Source organism: Protopterus annectens, chromosome 1.part0 (assembly GCF_019279795.1).
Source record: "Protopterus annectens isolate FY-2018-M chromosome 1.part0, PAN1.0, whole genome shotgun sequence".
NCBI lineage: Eukaryota > Metazoa > Chordata > Ceratodontiformes > Protopteridae > Protopterus > Protopterus annectens.
In genome coordinates, this window is record NC_056725.1 from 1,384,505,379 (window position 1) to 1,384,524,842 (window position 19,464).

At 38.4% G+C, this 19,464-nt stretch overlaps 1 protein-coding gene across 1 annotated transcript in view; it reads left to right on the forward strand.

Moving 5' to 3' along the window:
* Positions 1-19,464, forward strand: part of ANKRD6 (ankyrin repeat domain 6) — a 1,808,044-nt gene that overhangs the window by 103,463 nt on the left and 1,685,117 nt on the right. The window lies entirely within an intron of this gene.

Genomic DNA, 19,464 nt, shown 5'->3' on the forward strand with positions numbered 1-19,464 from the left:
CACACTGAAATCAAATCACAATAGCTGTGGTGGGTAAATGTTCTCTGTAGTAATCAAAAAAGGCAAATGTTTGAAATAACTACAGCTTATGTGCAAACACAATAGGTAGTGATGAAACAATGCTCTGCTAAAAATGCTTTAATGCTCCACATTGCTGAGCTGCAGATCAGTTATTATCACTGGCTACCAGGATTTCATCCACTTCAGATCAAGCACGGTGCCGTTCAGTGCAACCCTTCCATAACTAATTCAAGTCTGACCAGAATTATTTGGTGTGTGTGTGTGTGTGTGTGTGTGTGTGTGTGTGTGTGTGTGTGTGTGTGTGTGTGTGTGTGTATGTGTGTGTATATATATATATATATATATATATATATATATATATATATATATATATATATTATATGTGTGTGTATATGTACACACACACACACACACACACACATATATATATATATATATATATATATATATATATATATATATATGTATATATGTCTATACTTGTATATATCTATGTATACTTCTACATTCCTATCTGTGTGTATATATATATATATATATATATATATATGTATATATATATATATATATATATATATATGTATATATATATATATAGATGGGTTTAGGACTATTCACTGAAAGCACATTTCACTGAAAGTCAAATGACTGCACAAATCACTGAAAGCTCAATTCACTGAAAGTTATATATGGCCTTTTCCCCACTGTTGTGCGACCCTGGAGTTAGTATATATAGTAAGGGGGGTGTGGGGGGCACCCCACATAGTTTGGATATATTTGAAGTTCAGAAAAGAGTAATTTATTATAATTGCAAGTATCCATGTATATAGTTCAAAATATTTAAAATAGGAGGGGCGCTACACCCCCCACAGCCCCCCGATGTGGGGGACAGTGCCTCCTTATACCCTCCCTTACTATATATACTAACTCCAGGGTCGCACAACAGTGGGGAGAAGGCCATATGTAACTTTCAGTGAAATGTGTTTCAGTGAATTGCGTTTTCAGTGAATTGAGGTTTCAGTGAATTGTGCACAATCATATGTGTTTCAGTGACATGTGCTTTCAGTGAATAGTCCTAGATCCATATATATATATTACATACTTACATGTGTTGTTATCTGTAAATTATTTATGTGTGTGTTTATATATATATATATATATATATACATACATATATATGGATCCCCTACACTACACCCACGCACCACAAACCTGACAGCCAAAACACCGACACCACACAAAAGCAACAGTCCACATAACCGAACACCATAACACCGACTCACAACACAAGCACACCAAAAACCTACACTAAACTTTACATACACAACTATCTATGCACTAACTTTAACCCGCACCCTAACCCTAAGGTCCATCACTATCGCACACTTACCTTACCCGCACCCTAACTCTAAAGTCCGTCACTACCACACACTTACCTTACCCGCACCCTAACCCTAAAGTCCGTCACTATTGCACACTTACCTTACCCTAACCCTAAGGTCTGTCACTATCGCACACTTCACATAGAACTATCACAACTGCAAACCAAACACATAAACACACAAAAACATACTCGGAGGCGGTGATTAAAAATCTACCAAAACAACAGAGGCCTCCAAAGCAGACACCCAAGCAGCCGCCACCTCAAGACATAGCACATGCAACACATAGTTCACAAAGTCAGTGTGCTAATCAGTCACAGCCCTTAAGGCTAAACAACATGCCAGACACACTTGTAATAGGTGACTCCATAGTCAGACACACTGACGTCCCGCTCACCAGACTGAACAAGGAAAAGTTCACAGTAAGCTGCCTGTCGGGTGCTAGAATCCGCCACATAACACAAGCACTCAAGTCACTCCACAGCAAGTACAAATATGACTCAGTCATTGTCCATGCCGGTGTGAACGACCTGAGATGTACCTCCCTGGACTACATGAAAAGAGACATAGAGGAGCTCTCTGATTATGTAGCCCAGGCTGGTATGACCCTGACCCTGAGCAGCATCTTACCCTCACCAAGAATGATGCCACAGTACAAAGACAAAATGATCAGTTTTAACAAATGGCTCAATTACTGGTGTCATTCTAAGGGAATCCAATGTCTGTCTGCTTGGGATGACATGCTTGAGAAGCCACGCTGTTTCGCAAGGGATGGCTTGCACCTGTAACCCCTGGGCTTCCAGATATTGGCCAAGGCTCTTGCCACCCCCATAGTGCCTTTTTTAGGCAAGGATCAAATTACAAACCTTCCTCCCTAGAAAACACAAGTGGAAAAAAACTAAGGGTAATGCTGCTCAATGCCAGAATCTAAACCTCAAGATGCACGCTTTCGAAGCCCTCCTCAGTATGGAGAACATCAATGTCTGTGCAGTGACTGAAACCTGATTCAAGGCTCCTGAGAGCACCCCAGCACTATCAGGTTTTACCTCATATCATGCTTTCCGGCCCCAAAACTTGGACCGAACCACAAAAGGAGGGGGAGTATCCATATTCATCAAAGATACCCACACCTCCAGGTTAGTGGCAATGCACGAAGCATTGGAGGCCATCCAGGTGCAACTAACCATAGGCAAAACTGCCCTACAGTTTGTAGCATGCTACAGACCACCCTCTCATACTCAGGAACCCCACACAGCCTTCCTGAAGACACTGGAGAGTATGAACGTCTCCCCAAATACCATCATATTGGGAGACTTCAACTACCCAAACATAGACTGGGAACATTACTCAAGCCCCAACACCCTCAATATATATATATATATATATATATATATATATATATATATATATATATATATATACATATATATAAAATCATTTATAACTGACATTAAAAAAGAAGAAACTAAATAAATGAACAAACAAAAACTTCTAAGTATAAGAAGGCAAAATGCAAGCTAAACCAGTGTTAGCGCTTTCGTTCCTTTATTGTAGTAAACGGAACTTCATCAGACAAAAAAAGTCAGTAAATAAAGAATGCTCTAGTATTTATACATAAAACAGGTCATAAATGTATACCTTATAAAACAAAGGTGTGTTCTGGCCGAGTTTAGCACCATTGAAAATGTTGAGACGTAACACCAGTTAAACGTAGATAATGTACAGATATCTTTTTACATCAATGATAAAAAATCCTAAGCAGCAAAAAGTAAAGGAAAAACTAAGATATGTAATAAGGTCAAAAAACAGTATTAAAATAAATGATTTTTACAGGACAGATAGTCACATGTAGAAATAATAAAAAAAGTTAAGTAAAGCAGAAATTAACCTTTATTTCAACTCTTTATACAACCCACAAAAAAATCTTAAGGCTTCTCTTTTCATTAATGAAAACATTCAAGGCAGCAAACTAGGCAAGTAATAAACTGTAAATAACCTAAGGAAAAAAATATATAAATATATATGTACATATATATGTTTATATTTGTATCTGTGTGTGTGTGTGTGTATATATATATATATGTATATATATATATATATATATATATATATATATATATATATATATATATATATATATATATAAATATATATATACACATACACATGCACATATATCCATAGCATCCTTTTTCACATTTTTGCACTTGGGGTAGGGGGTGTTATATCAACAGTGACCATCATCTAGAGCCAATGTTCATACTGCTGGGTGGACCACCCTGCCACGGTTGTTCTTCTTTACCATGAACACACATACCTACTGCCATCTTACAGTGTCCACGTACTGCAATTCTTTGGAAGAACAGGAGCACCTAGGGAAAAGCCACATGTACACAAGGAAGACATGCAGACTCCCCACAGAAAGCACCCCAAAAGTATATACACACATATGTGTGTGTGTGTGTGTGTGTGTGTGTGTGTGTGTGTGTGTGTGTGTGTGTGTGTATATATACTCACGTGTGTGTGTAAGTCTGTATAGGCAGTAAGTCAGCATGTTTTTGTAAGGTAGGTGGAAACAAAAGTATTCAGAGAAACCCTCAAAGGCATGGTGAGTACATGCACATCCCACACAAGCAGTGACCAGAAGTCAAGTTTGATTCCTAGACTCTTGAGCTTTGAATCAGAGCTCGTACTATTGATCCACAAATTGCCCAGAGCTACAGACAGCATGAAATGTGCTGTAAAGCAGAACTATAAACTTAGAATCCCTACATGTATTTTCCAGATATTGTACAGGTTTGGAAACCATGAAAACAACCCTTTTATATGATGGTTTGTGAACTCCATTTAAACGTCTCCACAACCATGACTAAATTTTCTAATCATTTACAGTAAGATGAATGGTAACAGATTTACTTATACCAAAGTCTTTTAATGAGGTAATGTAAGCGTCAGGTAGCCATCTGCATTTTCTCACTAAGTAGCTGGCCATCTGAGAGAATTTACACAATTAAGTCATTGTCCATAACTACTAGCACACTACACTCATTAGAATATTTCCAACTATAATTATTAAACTAAGCAAGTAATTATCTGCTATTTCTTTTAAAAATCATCATAATATTTGTTATGTGTCAGGGATTTAGCATTGTTGCCAGTAGAAGGTGCCACCTAATTTATGTATTATCTTTGTTGACTAGATAGGTGGTTTGTTCCTCAGGTAGTTTTCAGTCATGACCTGGTTGAAATGGCATTTAAAAATTTCAGCATACAGTTATGTATTACAGAGTAATACAGAGAGAGAGAGAACACATTCAAGTATAGAGACAAGAAATGTAGCATAATGTAAGTACACTTCCCCATGTTGATATACAACATATAAACTATGGTGAGCATTTACAAATACAAGAAATAGTTGCTGTGTAATGCATGGTGTCATGAGCATTTACAATTATCTGGTATAATTGCCAATACAGCCAGCATTTTTCTGCCGCTTTTGGTAGTATAAGCAGTTAATGTACATGTTTACAAAGTTAAGATTGTGCAAGTAGAATTAGTGAGGGAGTAAAGTGGTCTGTGTAGTACTTGTATGAGCTACTTTATTTGTGGCTTATCCATCCTTTGTCAAAGCATTGCCATTTGTATTCCTTGTGTAGATATTTGATTAGCTCTTTCTGAGTATATTTAAATCCTCTTGTTTCCAGACATTTTGTAGAGGGGTGTTTCATGCTGCTGGTACAAGTATAAAAAGGATCTTCACCTATTGCTTTTGTGAACAGTGGTCTAGCTGGAGAGTAACTGGTTTCTAAAAGTTGCAGTGTTTGTGCTAAGGCTGGCCAGTAAGAGCAGTTTAGCAGTTTGTAAGCGCAGCACTTTAGTAAGAGAACGGCTGTGACTGACAGCCATCTGGTCTTCCCCAGTGATTGTCAGTGATGTTCCAAGGGGCCACTCAGAGTTATGAATCTGCCGATTTTATTTTATCCATTTGTAGAACATAGGTGTACCATGCTGAGTTGAGTGCAAATAGGAGTAGGAAATGTTCTGTTTCTGGAATTATCATTTGTAAGGCTATAGCCTTTCTAGATTACATATGGCAGCGGATGAGAGTTATTTGTATGCCATCTTTATTTGACTGATTGCAGCTTTGTGATATTTACTACATGCACTATGAATTTGAGGTGCTGATTAAATGTAATGCCTAAGTACCTGTGTTTTGTGAATGCAGGAACTAATGTGGTTTGGGGGGTCAGTGATGCCCAATTTAGGTTTACGTTTGAAAGTCTGATGGGTGTCAAAATAGCTTTTGGTTTTTGTAGTTAGTGCAAGTTACATGTCATTCAGTGACTGAAATAGTGAGATGAAGTCAAGCTTTTTTTGTAGTTGTAGTTTTCATTTGTCTTGATCCTAATGTGATTATATCATCCGCTTTGAGGGTTCATTTATGTTTGGTATATTAAAGGATAAATTGTTAATGAATCCTAATATTGAGCCTTATGGTAGTCCTGCAGTAAGGGCCCCACTGGTGGATTTGTGTCTAGCATGTGTAAAAGTAAATGTTGGATGTGCTGAGAACCACTGCAGGGCCCTGTCCACTGTGACAAAGTTGGCTAGGGTTTCAAGTAGTGATATGAGGCTGACTGACTCAAATGCATGGTTCAGATCTATGAATGAGTACCCACTAGTTCTCCTTTATCCATGAAGATGAAGTTTGCCACAGTGGATAGAGCTGTTTGTGTACTGTAGTTGTTAACATGCAGCCTGTTTAAAAGTGGGTCATATTTTCTTATATGCACATATATTTGGGAATATAATAATTTTTCCATGACTTTACCCTGAGCCATAGTATAGAAATCAGTCTGTAGTTAGATGGTGAATTAGGGTTCTTTACTGCAGGGACTGGTACTGTTGTTGCAAGTTTCCAAGAGGAGGGTATTGATGCCTTTAATGTGTGTAAGATTGATAATGTGCCCTAGTGATGTTGCTGACATTTGTTGGAACCTGCATTGTAGTGTTGAGTGCATTACTGATTTATTTATATCTACATTCTCTAGTTCTTTTAAAACCTGTTTAGAGAAGGCTGCTTTAAATAAAATAGAGGGCATTGAGAAATTGAGAATATTTTGATGTTATTCTTTTTGTTGCTTGGGAGTTATGTAGATTGTGTGTAGTGGGGATGACTGACAATGAGAGATTTTATATTATCTATCAATTCTAATTGTAGGTTGGAATGGCTGTAGGGTGTGGCTTGTAGAGCATTTGTCATTGTTTTGAGTGTGTTACAGAATAATGTTAAGACACAAAACAAAATGGGGACCCTAAAACAAGCAGCATTCCAGAAAAGTAGTTTAATTTGTTAAGAATTCTGTTGTATCCGAAATTAGAGATAATCCTTGATCTCTCCAGTGACTACCACATGTAGGTATACAATAAATAGTTTGTGTTCACTTTTATGCATTGTTCTTTGGGTAACCGGTCTTATTCTTTTTCATTCTCCTTAATTCATTTGTCTCTTCCTCATTCACTGGCTACAGTGCACTCTGTAACTGCAATGCATTTCTAAAGGGCACAAATTCCACACAATCCTGAGATGCATATCCTGTCAAAAAGCACTAATATTTACACAAGACAACAATAAATGCAACTGTTTACAGTTAATGAAAAAGTAATGCATAGAATACATGCTATTATTTTTTGCTACAGAATATGACAAAAACTAGTAAACAGAAAATAAACCTGCAAAATAAATGTAAGCCATAGTGTAATAGTAATATGTTGGGTTTAGGTGGGGGTTATACTGGATTTCCTCACACCTAGCGCTGAAGTTTTAAAACTCTGTCTTCAACTTCATCATGACTATATCATGTGAAGTGTGTAAATCCTTGCATAACTCACATTAGTCATAGAACAGTTCTATATAACTGTTTTCAAGTATTATCTAGAAGGTAACCAAAATATATGTAGTGCATGAAGCATGATGATTACTCTCTGTATCTGGAAAAAGACAAATCAGTTAAGCACTTCTAAAGTAAGAGACCTGATCTTATGTTAAACACCCCTTCTTCATTTGTTCAGATTGGGTATTGCGCTAGGCAGTTAAACCTGACAGTACTGACCAGCAAACAACAGTGGCAGAACTAAAAGCAGCCTTCTTTCCGCCTGATGTCTCTGCCAGTAATCTTTCCCTGACTTTCTTTGTAAAATAAGAAAATGTGTTACACTGTCTTTCTGACAATGCTGACCAAGTGCTTTATGGCTTTGAAAGCCGGCAAAACACTTTTTTTTCTTTAACTAGCAGTACATGGAGCAGGTAAAGCATCATGCTGTACATAGAATTACAATTGGGTCTCCAATCATAACCCATTATTATGTGTTTTAGACATGAATGCCAAAATTCATTTCTTGCTTTGCTTTTGAGGTGAATTTCTTGGCATCCATGTCGCAAAAATATAATAAGCTAGTTATAATCTGCAATCCGATCCTAATCCTCTATTTTATCATCAGGAAGGCTGTACATAACATTTTCTGCAGATGTTTGTAATTATCAAGATCAGGCAAATGAAGATTTGTTTGCATGCAGTCAGTGAAAACTCTGGGATCTACTGATAAAGGCTTGGTCGTTTTATTTTCTATCAGACTGTGTCCAGTTTTTAAGCATAGTAAACATCTGGGGGAAACTTCATATATAACAGCAGGTCAGTTAAAAAAATAGAATGTCTTTGAAAGTTTGGAATTCCTTTGCCAGCCTAACAAACTAATAACCAGCAGTAGTGTCACATGCAGATACACTCAGCACAGCACTTTAGCAAAGAGTACTGTCACCCATAAACTCCATAATTCTAAGCCATATGGATCAACAATTGGCTTTAGTAGCCATTAACATGGATGATACACTTTTTTGGTGTGACCGTAAGGAAGATTCTGCTTCTTATTGATCACTTGCATTCCACAGCAAGTCATTTAAAAGTAAAGTAGCACCTCATTGTACTTAACATGGTATTAACTGCTTAATAACTAGTGATTGCTAATGTTTATGCAAATTGGTTTGGTACTGCACGTCAGTTTTTCTAACATGAACCTTCAATGCTTCAGTTTTATGCACCTCCTTCAGCAGACATGGTACATGTCCACACATCTGATGTGTATGGAAGTCTTGCCCAGTACCCCAAGCCTTAGTCACACTGGAGTAATAGACTTTCTTACTTGCCATGTCCCTGTCTTGGGGCATTTTGTCCAAAAACTGGGCAAGATTAGGATGTGAGTATGAGAGACTCATAATGCCTGCCAAGATATCAACATAGGAATGCTGAAAGAAAGTCTCACTATACTATGCCAGAAGATTGTTGCAAAACATAATCCCTAGTGCTGGTAGCATTAATAAAATGGTGATGCTTCCAGGTTTCCATGATAATCTCACCAAAGGCTGACTCCAGGGTGGTGACAACCAGAGACCTCAGCAGTGTCATACTCAGAGTCTCCTTAAAGGAAGCTTCATCCAACAAGTACAAAGAGGTGCTTGGTCTAGTTCAGAAATGAAGTTCCCAAATTTATCTTCTCTGGATAACTACCAATGGAGGGTACCTTTAGTCCTCTATCTCTAATTTCCAGATCATCCAAGAACTAGCAAGAGGCTGAACAGTGTGTGTGGGGTGCGGTGGGCCTACTGTGGACTGCATATGTTCAGTTATGCATAAAGGGCAGTGCACAAGAAGGAAGACAGCCCTGCACTGTGTCAGAAGTTAAATACAAACTAAAAAAACAATACTTCAATTGTCTCAGATAAAGACATGTAATTCCAAAATATAGCACAACAGCAAAGCTTTCAAGACTACAATGCAAACATCCGTATAACTTACTTTATAGTAGTGCACATGTTTCTAGGTCATAATATATACATGTTTTACATACATATTTATTAACTCATTATCATATGACCATGTAACAAATTAGATGTTTTTGATAGACTGGATGTAGATATTTAAACTATGAACAACTGTTAACACAGATTTTTGTATTGAGAAAGAGTCTTCTAGACTTGAAAGCTTTGCTGTTGTGCTATATTTAGGAATTAAAGATCTTTATCTGAGACAATTGAAGCATTGTTTTTTTCACCTTTATACTGCTAATTACTGCCAAACTTTTGTATTTTTGTTTCTGTGTCAGAAGTTGGAATCCAACTAAGGTCGTTATGGATGAAACCCTAACCCCACAGCTCTATTTCAATTAGATGATGAACAAGTGTCTGATCTGTTTTTTCTCCTGGGCAGTAGACCTTGTGTTTTCTCACTCTGCGACTCCATTCCTACCAGGGATGACCAGCTCATTTGGGCTATGGAAGATATCTAAGGAGAAGAAGCTTCAGTTTCAAATGCAACTGATCCTTGACTGGTTGACACCTAGGGCCACTTCCCTTGATCAGACTTCCATCCAGTGAGTATGGGAGCTTCTGGGAAAAAAAAATATGCCAGATGCTAACTGGTGGAGGGGATAAATCCAACCATGGGGCTTAGATACACATTACCAGTGCTTTATAGTATAATGTTTGAATTATTTGTATTACAGCAGCCTGTCATCATACAAGAAGTTTACCAGGTGATTTTAAAACATTTTACTTATTTAAAACAACAACAACAAAAAAAAAAACATTTTAACCTCAGTTTGACAGTTATAGGAGATAAATTATTACATAGACATAACTTATCCAGTTTTGTCCTCATTTATTTCCTCATCTTAGTTTATAATTTATAGAATTTTATATATATTAGTTAAGAGATGTAGCCAGGATTTTTGGAATTATGTACCAGCATGAAGACCAAAGTATGTAAAATAAGAAACAACACAATTCACTCTCGCAGGTTTAGCTGTAAACAGAGCAACAGCAGCTCATCACCAAGAAGAGAGGTACAGCAGTATGCAAAATCTGCAGCGATATGTCTCTGTTTCCTCTGAGCCTTTTCTTTTTCAAGTTGTTTGTTTTGTTTGTGTTCTTCCTCACACCCTTATCAGAGCTCTGAGGAGTCACCTGTTTATATTTGTTTGCATGCTTTATGTCCTCTTTTTTTAAGATACAGGGAATACATTTCTTTTATTTTTAAATAATTTTCTGGTGACCCAGTGGGCTTATGAGGTTAACGGTTGTCCCAGCCAATTATAAAATTTGTAGGACTTATAGAATGTCTATATACAAACAGTGTTAATTCTACATGCTACCAAGCCTGATGATAGTTTTGACCAAAGTGATATCTTGCTGATGGGTGATTTTAGTTGCACAGACATTAATTAGACTAACTTATCTGCAAATTATAGCTACTCTAAGGAGTTTACTAAAATCATTTTCATGGACTATAACAAATGGTTACTACCAGTATGAAAGGGAATAATTTATTTGACACTGTTGCTACAGATATGCAAAATCTGATTTATAATGTTTCTTTTATCCCTCTTCTGGGAACCTCTGATCATAATGCTATTGAATTTTGAAATAGTTAAATCTCTTTCTTCACACTCTAAATATGTAAGATTTGATTATGGTAACATTAATTATTGGGTTATACAAAAATCCCTTGATTGTTATTCAATGGTCTAATGAATTGCTTCAGAGTGAAACTAATCTTGGTTGTACAACAGTTGAAAATGTATTGAAACATAGTGTGGAATACACAGCCACTTTCAAACATAAAAGTTCTAATCTAGATTACCTTTCTGGTGGAATTATGATTTGATTAAGCTTTGTAGAAAAAAGAATTTTCAGTAGCTATAAAAATATCCAAATTGATTCAACAAAAAGAGATTAAACAACATTAGCAAAGAGATGAAAGTAAAAACGTAGGTTGGGAGATTGTTTTATGAAGAAAATTTGTTGAGGATACAACAAATATTAAAAATATATTATAACCATGTTAAGAAGAATACTTAACAGCAACATACTCTCAGCACATTGAAGGTGAATAGCTACTTGATTTGTGATCCTAAGATGATAGTGAAAGGATTTAACAGCTACTTTATTAACAGTGGTTGTAATGATTCTGAATTAAACCTTGAGAGTGTTGAGCATGATATTCTACTATGGGATTCTTTGCCATTTATCCATTTTCAATCTACAACTGAGACACTAAGCAATATTTAAAAATGACATCTATTGCCTCAGACAATATCCAGGTTATTATTTTTTTTATAACATTAAGGACTCTTTGGGACTACAAAAACGATCTTTAATAATTTCTTCATGCTGGTTCAGTCCCTGGATTGTGGAAAATAGCTCAGGTAACTGTGATATACAAGAAAGGAAATAGAGATTAGGTTGAGAATTACTGACCAGTTAGCCTGACTTAATTTCTAGGCAAATGTTTTGAAGAATGTATTACTGACACCAAGAATGAAAGTAGAAATAAACTGACCTTACTGGATATTTATCAACATGGATTTATAAATGCTAAATCTGCACGTACCAACTTAGCCTAGTTCTGGGATCAGATTTCCATGACCTTAGACCTACATTCTATTTGGATATGGCAAAAGCTTTTGTTTCATTTCCTCAGTCAGTTATTCTCAAGTCCGTGTGCAATGTGAGTATCAGTCCATTCATAATTAGATAGATGATGCCGTGGTGAGTAGGAAGATCTCATTCTGTAGTAATGCACAGAATAGTATCTGGAAATGTGCCAGTTATAATGGGTGCCCCCCCGGTGTCCTTTTTCCGATCCACATTATTTAATATTGTGTTTGTAACAGTTATATGGAGTAAATACTGTTGGTTTAGTAAATATATCAATGATTACAAAGTGGAATTTTTGAATTCTAGTGAAGAGGATAGTTCTAACATTAATAGTTATGTACAAGAAATGGAAATCTGGGGTAAATTAATAGGACTTAAATGTTGTGTTATATATATTCTGGGAAACCATGAGTTATTAACTCAATTGCTTTGCCATCATCAACATTAAGAAAGTTCATTTTTTAAAGAATTTGGGTATTTTAAGGTCTGCAAACTTCGCTTTTGGAAAACATGCTGATGCATTACATTATCAAATCATGAAGCAGCTAGGGTTTATGATATAAAAAAATGTTAATTGCCTGACTATTTTGTATATGGCACATATTAAGACAAATTTTTGGAACATAATAATACTTTCTTCTTTTATAATGTGGGACAGCTTAGGGACCTTGAATCAGTGCAGAGGAGCTTTACTAGAAAATATTACAAATAAGAGAAATTAAATATAAGACTAGACATAAATATCGTAATTTACATGCATTGAATTATCATTATTTTAAAGGAATGCTAATACTGGCTTCTAAGATATTTTAAGATATACCTTAACAAGCAGTTTTAAACATAGAGCTTTAACAGGGTAGCTTGAGAGAAATAATGATCTTAAGTTACATATGAAGTTGTTTAAAATAAGGTTAAGACAATCATTTACAACTTTAAAAATATCTGAATTATGGAGCAAACTTCCTGCATGAATTAAGCCTTCAAACAATTTACATATATTTAAGCAAAATCTTGATAATTGGATTGGTGACCTAGTATATGATCCTGGAGTAAGGGAATTATATTTCTTTTGATCTGAACACTGTAATCAAGCTTATGCACTTGTGAACCTACAAACATATGGGATACATGCTTCAAATATATACCATCAGTGAACGATACTGATTGAAACTATGAACTTATTTTATGCAAAGGGGCAACATGGTCCTTAGGCTACAGTCTCTAATAGACTTGTTTTGAAAATACTACATAGTCTCCAATACCTACAGTGATCCATTAAAAGGCATGTTTTAAAGGGCTACCAGTGACTACCTGCCAGAATCTATACAGGAAGAAGATGGCTATATTGCAATGATTCCTCTGTTATAGGCATGATATAATGAAAGACATATTTGCAAAGAACAAACCTAGGCCAAGTTCATAACTTACAGGTAGTACTAAAAGCTGTGTGCATATGTGAAATACGAGGGCCTGTATCACATAGTTGAACTGTCATAAGTTTGAATAAGTAAATATTGAACCCGGAACTTTGAAACGCAAGAAGTTTGAATGCTCAGAACAGCAATTTTTTTCCCCACAAGAGCAAAGCCGTGGGACAGCCCACCAAATTGTTTTCCTGGGAAACAATTCGGTGTTCTGCGGCTTCACTATATTGAGTTTTTGAACTTCCCAGTTCTATGTTTCGGCGTTCGGACAATTCAACGTTCGGACTTATGATATAGACCCGAAATACGATATACACAGTTTGTAGAATTATCTCAGATAAAGAAAAGCAGCATATCATGGCTGGTTAAAGTATGGCATTTTGGCTGCAATCCACTCCTTATAACAAAATGCAAGGAAATGTTCATTCTGGTTCAGGTTATTTTTAAAGTGCCCCCTGCCATATGTGAATCGATTTGCAGGCTGTTAAATGGAAATGACTTCTAAAATATTTCAGCATAGTTTCATTGTATTGTAGAGAAATGTCACCAGAGCTTGATTGTTAGTAACAGAACATGTAAAGCAATTTCACAAAAGATTCATTGCCATAATAAGTAGCATTGTTGCCTCACAGCAAGAGGCTTTCCATTTTTTTTCTCATCTAGAGTGCTTTCATTTCAGGTTCTGTATGCCCTGTCTGTATTTGTATGGGTTTTATCTGGGTACTGTTTTTTTCCCACATCCCAAAGACATGAGCTATGTGGAGTGGTGACTACAAATTTCTAGTGTGTGTGTCTGTGTATGCATGATTAAGAAGAAGAAAAATCTGTCAATCTTCTTCCATTCCCTTCATGCCTAGTAAACTATGCAGATGTCTTGAATTGCTTATGGGGTTTCTGTAGGAGGTGGATTTCACTTGAAAGCTTTGGATGTGTGGATAGTTCTGCTGTATGTGGTCCTGAGGTTGCACACGCATATGCAACACTCATCTTGGCATCGCTACATGGTGTAGATTTGTACACATGACTATATACGCTGCACTATTTTGTATCTACATGACATGAACTTTTACATTTTGTTTGAAAAAAGTGCTGTACAAAAATTACCATGCCTTCATCTACAAGAATATGCCCTGAGAAAGGCATCCCTGTGTATACACCGTGTGCACTGTAGTTGGCAGTGTTTTCGGTAGTTCCGCATTTCCATCTGTGTAAGATAGGTTCATGGTTACTTTAAAAAGTGTAGCTTGGTTGAAATAGATGAAGAATATATTTCCCTAAAAACTCATTTATGTGATTTTTTTTTTGTGGAAGAGGAAGCCCCTTGTATCTTCCTATGTGGAAGGCAGGCCCCAATCAACTGATATATGCTAATTTGCAATAGGGATGAAAGAAGAGATTTTCCAATGAAGTTTGCAGAGGTCTTGCATAAGCAGAGATCCCTCATGGGCTTATTTTCTAGTCTTCGATCTTGACTAGTTATTTGCAGGCAGTTGCAACATGAACAATTAGTCCTTCATCACATGTAGGGAAACCCAGTCCCACATTATATTGGGACCATCAGAATTGTCACATGCAAGACATTGTAAGAATGACTGATAATGCTAGATGTCTGATGTGTAAGTACTGCTGTGATGAGAAAAAAGACAGACTTTTCACATTGTGAGGCTTATCACATTGAATTAATTTGAATAGTTATAACAGAGCATACAAAGACATTTCACCACAGTATTCATATTCCTGTATAGAAAGTGATAGGCTTCAGTAGTGGCTAGGAATATAGGCCTTAGATTTGTATATCATGTACTAAAACTTAACGTGATACGTTAGTGGAGTTGATAGACATATTCATAAAGTTTTATGGTGATGGATGTTGGCCGTATATTGCAGAGCCCACAGAAGTAAAATATATCATCATGTCAAAGCACATGACTACTAGAACAAATACTTGACACTCTCTCTCTAGTGCAGCATGACACTGGTGTTAGAAATATAGTAGTACCCATGATGTTCTTCCCACAGCAACTTGGGAAATCACTCATGAGCACTACTTACAGAAATGCTTATTACAGTATGTCTGACATCACTCTGCTAGTGCATGGGATATGGCAGAACAGGCAAACATGCTGTGGAGTGTCACCTCACATCCAGATATTACTTGCCTTATGTGAAGTACGCATCCACACAAAACATACTTGTGAGGCATGGCCAGTCTGTACATCAGTCCTGTAGGTCAAGCATAAAAACATTACAGTGATGTATAGCTCCCCCGCAACACACAAGTGAAAGTTAAAATGCTTATGATGTTCTTCATCTCACATTGCTGCAGTCCTTACACTTGGGTAGGCTGCTGTCCTCGGTCGGCCCGAATATCAAAGTATAAGGCTGACGTCGGTCAAGGCGCATTTGACTGACATCAGGACGTCAGGGTACAAATGCGCATGACCGACGTCATATCCTCTGTCTTTTTTGCCGCATGGTCCGATGCAGAAGCAGCGTTGCAAGTGCCGGTTGGCGTTCTGAAATTTTTCGAATTCGGAGTTTCAGACCGAGTCAAAGTTGGCTAAGTACCCCGTTGGGGAATATTTTAGTTTTTTCTTGCCTCAGTGGTTTACGGATGTCAGAAAAGTGAATAACTGTATTTCTTGTGGGAAACAGATACCGCATAGAGATTATCATACTTTGTGTATTCCTTGTTTAGGGCCTGAGCACGACGTTGTTGGGTGTCGCTCTTGTGCTAGATTCAATAAGCGCACTATAAAGAGAAGGTTAGATTGTGCCAGGTTAGTCTTCGGGAAGCGGTGTAATTATAAAATGCCGTCGGATGCTCCGACGCCCGCTTCTTCGAAGAAGCGCAAGGACAAAGCTACTAAGCCTAGGCTAGAAGAACCGTCCGTTCCGGACGCCGGTTCTTTAGTGGTGTCGGTGGAGCCGGTGGTTCCGCCGGAGGTTTCTTTGGAGTCCCAGGGAGAGACTTTGTTATTGCAGGATGTGGCCTCTCAGGAGGCAGGGCAGGCCGAAGGGGCTTCTCAGGTTACTGTACTCCCCTCCCTTCCTAGGGTGGTTAGGCCCTCTCCTTCTGTTTCCAAGGCTTCTCCCAGAGGCAGGCCAGGTTTAGCTTCAGTTGGTGTCACCCCTAGTTCTTCAGGAACTGTGCCCAAGAAGCATATGCTTAAAATGGCAGAAGATTTGATCACTTTGATTAGAGGTTCTTTGCCCCCTCCTGATAAGAGACCAAGGGTGGAACCTGAGCTAGGGAGTTTTGAGCAGGCTTCGGATGTTTCAGAGTCTTCGGCTGAAGACTTGCAGGAGTATTCTCCTTATTCTGATTCTGATGTGGATGATTCTACTCCTTCTGCTTCTCCTCCTGAGGATTTTTCTTTTCAGAGACTCTTCATTCCATGAGGAGCATTTTAAGTGGGAAGGTCAGGACTTCTCGGATTCCAGGAAAAGGCTTAGGGAATTTTTGTTTTTACCCCAGCATAGGCCTTTAGCTATTCCTCCTGTTCTGGATGTGGTAGAAGATTTTTTGCAGAGGCTTCTCTTAATCCTGATTCTTTGCCTCCTGCTCCTGTTAAACCGGATAGGTATTACAGGGTGCCTGAAGCTCATAAGTATCTTTTTAAGAGTCCTAGGGCAGACCCAGAAACTGTTAGTCAGGGGCCTAAAGGTGTTAAGGCTTCTGTTGTCAAAAATCCGGTTCCTCCAGATAAAGAGGCCAGGGCTTTGGATAGATGGGGAAAGAAAGTTTATACTTCTTCCACCCTAGCTATGAGGGCTTTGAATTGCCAGTTTCACATGTTGAAATACCAAAATTATCTCCTTTCACAACTGAAGTCTAAGGTAGATGCTCTGGCGGAAGGTATTGAGTGTAAAGTGTTACAAGATTTAGTACATGTTTCTGAACAGGTGGGTAAGCATTCTTTGCAATGTGGTTTTGATGCTGTACAGGCCTCGTCTAGGGTGGCTGCCACTGGGTCAGTTCTTCGCAGGCACGCCTGGCTAAGGGATCAGAATTTATCTGACCATGTTAAGACAAGGATTTTAGATGCTCCTTTACAATCTGATGTGTTGTTTGGTTCTCCTGTTGAGGCAGTCTTAAAGAAAATGGAAGACAAGGCTAAGTCTATGCAGACTGTTAAAGATTTTTTGCAGGTTCAGCCTCCGAAGTTTAGTAGAAATTGGCCTACCAAGGGGTGGACGTATCCTTCTTATGATTCCCAGTCTAGGGGTAGGTCTAGACGTGGTAGGGGCAGAGCTCAGGGCTCTTTCAGGCCTAGAACAGGGAGTTCACCTGCACAGTCTTGGTGAGGGCAGGGGTCAGTCCTTTCGTAAACAGACCCAATGACCTACCTTTTCAGCTGCCAGAGCCTTCTCGCCTGGCAGCACCTTTGGGAGGAAGGTTGGCGCTTTTCAAGGAAAATTGGAGTTTGATTACCCAAGACAGATGGGTATTGGATATCATACACCACGGTTACAGGTTTTATTTCCATACCTTGCCTCCTTTCAAAGGCATGCCAGACGTTCCTCCTCAACAAAGAATAGAGGCTCACAAACAAATTTCTCTGTTACTTCAAATAGGGGCCATACAGCCGGTCCCTATGCCAGAAGTGGGCCTAGGATTTTATTCTCGCCTGTTCCTAGTACCAAAGAAAGGGAACACGTGGAGACCAATTTTGGATTTATCTACCCTCAACACTTATCTGGACATTCCCAAGTTCAAAATGTTGACGTTACAACAGCTTTTACCTCTGCTGGGCAAAGATCATTGGATGGTAACTTTGGATCTCAAGGAGGCTTACCTTCATGTTCCTATCAGACTGAGTTGCAGGAAGTATCTGCGTTTTCGAGCTGGGACTTCTCATTATCAGTTCTCTGCATTGCCCTTTGGCTTATCTACTGCGCCCAGAGTGTTCACGAAAGTTCTGGCTCCAGTGATAGCTTTCCTCAGGCTAAAAGGAATACAGATCTATCCTTATTTGGACGATTGCCTGATTCTGGCTCAAGGAAGGGACGAGCTTCTTCATCATTTGGAATATGTGATAGCAGTGCTAAGATGCCTGGGGTATTCTGTGAACAAAATAAAGTCCAGTCTAGTACCCTCTCAGGACATGTGCTTTCTGGGTGTAAGACTGAATACAGCATCCCAGATGGCCTTTTGACCCCGGACAAACAAAAGAATCTTTCCCTTTACTTTCATCAATTGTCTCATCAGTCCAGGCTGACTGCAAGGACAGTCCTTCAAGCCTTGGGGTTCATGGCATCTTGTATTCTGGTGCTTCCCAATGCCAAACTGCATATGAGGAAGTTACAATGGTATCTCAAAAATGTATGGACACAGCACTGCCAGGATCTGGACACTGTCATTCAAATAATACCTTGCATTCAAAAGGAATTGTTGTGGTGGGCTCAGGAATGTCACCTAAACAAGGGACTCTCTGTGACCCGGCCAGAGGCGAGTCAGATTCTAACGACAGATGCCTCAGACAAAGCTTGGGAGCTCATCTGAATGGAAAGTGGATACAAGACAAGTGGCCTGCCAGACTACAACATCTACATATCAACTTGAAGGAGATGTTAGCAGTCCAGTTTGCATTACTAGCTTTCAAGGATTTACTTCTTCCAGGGCAGGTGTTGATTCTAACAGACAACACAACTGTCATGTGGTACATCAACAAGCAAGGGGGAACACATTCTTATCCTCTATGCAGGCAAGCAATGATTTTGTGGGAGACTGCTCTCAGTTTACAACTAAATCTTCAGGCAAGGTTTCTGCCGGGAGCACAGAACTCCTTAGCAGATGTGTTAAGCAGACAAATCATGGATCCCCACGAGTGGAAATTGGATCCTCATGTATTTCAGAAATTGACAGTGTCATGGGGAACTCCAGACATAGATCTGTTCGCTTCTCCACTAAACCACCAGCTGCCAAAGTTTTGCACGGCAAGGTTTCATCCCACAGCTTGGAAAGTGGATGCTCTTTCTTTCAATTGGAGCAACCTTCATGTGTACGCCTTTCCACCTCTGCCTCTCCTCCCAAAGGTACTACTAAAGGCCAGACAGGACAAGCCAAGGATGATTTTGATAGCTCCAGATTGGCCTCGACAGCATTGGTACCCATTACTGAGAAGCCTGGTACGGGAGCCTT